Source organism: Schistocerca serialis, chromosome 5 (genome assembly GCF_023864345.2).
Source record: "Schistocerca serialis cubense isolate TAMUIC-IGC-003099 chromosome 5, iqSchSeri2.2, whole genome shotgun sequence".
In the NCBI taxonomy this organism is placed as follows: Eukaryota; Metazoa; Arthropoda; class Insecta; order Orthoptera; family Acrididae; genus Schistocerca; species Schistocerca serialis.
The window spans coordinates 309,774,481-309,779,495 of record NC_064642.1 but is presented as its reverse complement, the minus strand read 5'-3'; the positions used below and the strand labels follow the sequence as shown (position 1 = coordinate 309,779,495).

At 40.7% G+C, this 5,015-nt stretch overlaps 1 non-coding gene across 1 annotated transcript; it reads right to left on the bottom strand.

The window, feature by feature from the left end:
• Positions 1–1,115: 1,115 nt before the first annotated feature.
• Positions 1,116–1,187, bottom strand: Trnas-acu (transfer RNA serine (anticodon ACU)). Its single transcript has one exon. It is a non-coding gene; the product is annotated as a tRNA-Ser (tRNA).
• Between the last annotated feature and the right edge of the window lie 3,828 nt (positions 1,188–5,015).

The following is a 5,015-nucleotide window of genomic DNA, read 5'->3' as shown; positions in this document are numbered from 1 at the left end:
TGGGGTTGGGCGGGCACCGCCCAACCTCATGACGTCTGGTTTCGTTCTGGTTTCGCCATGTGTTTAAGATACTCACCACAGTACTCCACGAACACCCGACAAGCTGTGCAGTTTCCAAAATGCTGGTGTCGGGCCTCCTGTCATCACAGTCTTTCCTCGGTCAAACTCAAATACATCGAGCGCCTTCGCCATTCGCTCACTGATGCTACGTGCACCATCCGTGTGTCTGACGAGCAGTCATTTCTCGTCAGGTGACGCTGCTATCGCTGGGACGGGTTTATATTAATAATAGGCCGGTGCTCATAATATTCTGGCTGATGAGTGTATATTACGAAGCAGGGTTTCCAAAGAAAAGAAACATAGTTTATGACCAATTATATGATAATAGAGGAGCTCTCCTGTGGTAGTTAGTCATTACCATTAAAAGTAGCGTAACATTATCAGAACGTCTCAAGCTACAATTTGCTCACTTATCCCATCACTAACAGCCAAAACGAGGCGCTAAAACTGTTTATACACTTATCAAAGAGCACTAAAACGAACGATTACTGATGCATTCAGAATACATGATGAAATCTTGGAAGCCTCATCCACACCAACTGGCATCGACTGAAACCACTGAATCGACAACGCTCGGTGTTGATAATACGCAGTAGCGTTTCGCTAAAACAGTAGACTCAGTAAGTTTGCTGCTGTTGTTCATTAAAGTCGTAATGATAAAATTTACGTAAAGTTATTGCGATATTTTGTAAATGATTAGATACAGGATCCACTAAAAAAAAATGATCGTATGGCATTGTTGGCCGGGAAGCCCCAGTCGGGGGAGTTCGACCGTCGTATTGCAAGACCTTTTTAGTTGACGCCACTTCGGTGACTTGCGAGTCAAAGATCATAATGAAATGATGATGATTTTTTTCTATTTTTTTTAAATTCTTTGTTGATCTCATTTCGTTCTATTTTGTTCGTTGTATATGATCGGGGCGGACGTCTCATGACACCCGTTCAATTTGTTCGTTGAGCCGTTGACTCAGTTTTTTTATTACAAAGGGTAGCTAAACCCTCTGACCGAACACGCTGAGCTACCGTGCCGGCATGATGATGGACACGTAACACCCAGTCCCCTGCCGGGAATCGAACCCGGGCCCCCTGCGTAGTAGGCGGGAACGCTACCGCTACGCTACGGAGGCGGACACCGGATACACTAAAAATACCCGATGTAGTAAAGAGGAACGACTTTTTCTTAAATACAGGCCAAAATTTTTGTTGCGAAAGTCTCATTTCATTATTGCTGCCACTTGGAGGATGGAAAATTGTTCAAAGAACTCATTTCAGTGAGTTTAAATTTATGAACTGATTTGGTAGCCTGATTATGTCGGAAATCTTATGTCGTGATCCATTGAAAATATCTTGAGGCTAGAGTCAGTGGTCTGAATGCGTAAAAGGCGTGACGGAAACCCGAATTTCAGGTAGGACGGTAGAGTATATTTTCAGCGCACCATTTTGATATTCCTGGAGGAAAAGTAATTTCGAAAAATCATTTCGGATTCAGTGTTAAACGTAGCTTTGGTTCATTTATGTACCACGTTTTTTAATGGAAGCGTTGTGATCATTCTTCTCTACTTATGTTTCTTACGAATTAGACTAATGTCAAAGCTACGACAGACTTACCAGTGTGCACGTGGGCTCGTTACTAAATTTCAAAATCGCTCCGATTTGCTGCTGGCATTGCAAAATCCGGCAGTTGCTGAATAATGTCGAACTATTTGTGAACACGAGCACAGGTACGATTTGAGATCTCACTTCAGATATTATTGTTACTCATTCAGTTATCATAAAGGTTACCCCAAATTGGGCAAATAACTATCCTCACTTTTATAGCTGTAGGTATCTTCTTTATTTAAAGTTTAACAATCGAAATTAATAAATCACAAATGAAATCTTGTGTCTGTTTAGGAACTGGAATTCCAATGAGCTTTATTCTCTTTTGTTCTCTAACTATCGACAGCAATTATTGTTCACTTCGGACATCAATTAGCAACACAGGGACATAAGTTGAAAAATTCTATTAATAGTTTCGTCTCTATCGCTGAGAACAACAAATAAATTAAACGTATATACTAAGGTACATTATGTAGAATAATCACATATGATCTACTCATAGAAATTGCAGTTAATGTCAACTCACGGCAATGATTAACCGGTTATGAATCTTTTCTCTGTATCTGTATGGCCTTCTTGTTCATTCATCAACCACTTTAAACGCAATTCATTAATTTCATCTCTATGACTGTATAAACGCTACTTTTCAGTATTACCATCATCGTCAATACAGCACGGCAGACTCACTTCGACTCACAATACATTCCCCGAGTAAATTATTAAGTTATCTGTAGACAGGGTACCATAGGGGATTCACTGAATATGTTTTGTCATTTCAGTTTTAACCATTTTCGCTTGATGAATTGCTGTTAATTTCTATATGCCTAAAATCTATTGCGTCTTACTTAGTAACCAAAAGCAACAATCTTAATTGAGAGCTACAACATATATAATTATTGGATGAAAAAATAGTTGTGTACTACATTTACTTATTGCTTTTCTTTGTCATTTTGCGTCCACGCAGCATTACAGATCCCGCGTACAGCAGAAACGTGCGACGCTAAAAGCGGCGTACGCCGTAAAAAGAGAGTTCGCATTCAGATCGCATATGCATATGGACAGGTAGACTTCGTCTTCGCAGTTTTCCAAAAAGTGGTCGAAACCTTGCCACATCTTCAACTGCAAACCACTATTACACGGAGTTTCTTCGTAAATAGTTTATTCGAAGAATATTTGACTAATTTAACCCAGAACGTTATACCGGCAGGAGAATGTTCAACAAAAGCTGACGGATCTTAGGATGTGCCACAGCGCGCATAACAGCGTGATGTTCTGAGTATAGATAAATGATTTGTCACGCAGGAACAAAATTGCTATGAGTTAGTTAACTGAAATCCGATTGTGGACAGGAAGGTATCTCTGTTGAGACAGTGCAAGGAATTTCAGAAAGACCTGGACAGAATTTCCACTTTGTGTAATGCAAGACAGTTCTGAAATGCCCATACATGCAAGATAATGCCTGTAAGTAACAGAATGAAGCCTACAGTTCAAAACGTGTGTGAATTCCTGAGGGACCAAACTACTGAGGTCATCGTTCCCTAGACTTACAGACTACTTAAACTAACTTAAACTAACTTGCGCTAAGAACAGCAGACACACTCATGCCCGAGGGAGGACTCGACCCTCCGGCGGGAGGGTCAGCGCAATCCGTGACATGGCGCCGGAGACTACTCGGCCACTCCGCGCGGCGAAGCCGATAGTATCCGATTACAGGATTATTAGCGAAACTATTGAACATGTCACAATCTAAAAATATTTAGTAGAACGACTGCATTGCAATATGATGCGATGATGTAAAATCATCTACTAGAAAAGACAAATGGATGACAATTCAGCTGGAAGAAGTCTGGGAATTTGCAGTGTATCTTTAAAGGAAATTATCTACAATACACTAGTGCGACCGAGAGTAGTATTATAGCGTTACAAATGCTTACTAAGAAGGTGTGACAAAAGACCTTAACATGTGAAAGCGTAGCAGAAATGCTCACAGAACTCAAAAAGTTTCCTTGTAAAAAAGGCGACGCAGTTCTCGCAAAAACACTTTTGCGCAAATTCAGAGAACTTTTATTCGACAGTTCTGTTGCTGCTATCGTGTATCCAGCGGAGGGACCATGTCACTGAGGTACAAGAGATCGAGGGGACTAAACAGACTTCTCCCTCAGTGATTAATGAAGGTAAAGAAGTTCTCTGGATGGTTCTATTAACGTGGAAATTCATTGCTCTGATGGTTCAGATGAAATGAATTTTTTCTTGTGGCATAACCTTCATAATAGGAACACTACTTATTCAGTCAGGCGCTCGCAGTACATCCCTCTGAATTCTATGAATATAAAGTGAACATACCGGGTGGTTATAATTAAAATGCAGCTAATCACAGAGGTCCAGTGTGGGCTGGAATCATAGTATGGCAGCAAAATTGGTAGATATGCTAACGCGTTAACATCATTTAAAATTTAGAACACTAGTTGCAAACCCGGCACTATCTCCGTTGCTCATATTGAACAAACTGTGTAAGCTGCGTTTTAATAATAAAATCAACATTATGCCTTTCTCACTCATTTGACCTTTTCTGAGCGCGTCCTGTTCCTAAAACGTTACATATGGGAACATTTCTATATGTCTTTCTGCATTCACGGTGCCAGATCTCCCCCTGATGGCCAAAATTGGAACTAAGTTCCTTAAATGTAAATCGATTCCTCATTAATACATTAGAATATCTACCAAGTTTCACTGCCATACGATGATTCCAGCCCACAATGGATCTCTGTGACTAATTATAACCACCCAGTACCTCAAGTAGAAGTGAACAAAATGTGCACTTCAAATGGTTCAAATGGCTCCGAGCACTATGGGACTCAACTGCTGAGGTCATTAGTCCCCTAGAACTTAGAACTAGTTAATCCTAACTAACCTAAGGACATCACAAACATCCATGCCCGAGGCAGGATTCGAACCTGCAACCGTAGCTGTGCACTTCAAATCTATGTAATTAATCGAGCTCCTCTATAGAAGACATGATAGCTTGTACCGTAGAGGAAAAGTAACAAGAGAAAAAGTGGAGTGTTATCCCTCAATAATTATACAGACGATGTGGTATCATAATAATCTGTCCTTCATTAACAATAGCGTTTATACCTATACAGTAATTTTGTTTATAGCTTTACATACAGAAGAGCGTTTGTGTTGTCGAGCAGCAGAACTTGACCTCGTATGCTATGCGTTGGTCTGTTCTTTCTAACGCTGCGACCAGCTTTTGAGCCAGATACATCAAGTCTGGCAGCGTGGGACGTGTGTTTACAGATGAGAGCGTGTTTGCACACTCAGGCTCTCTCCGAATAACATGCTGCCGTCGATAC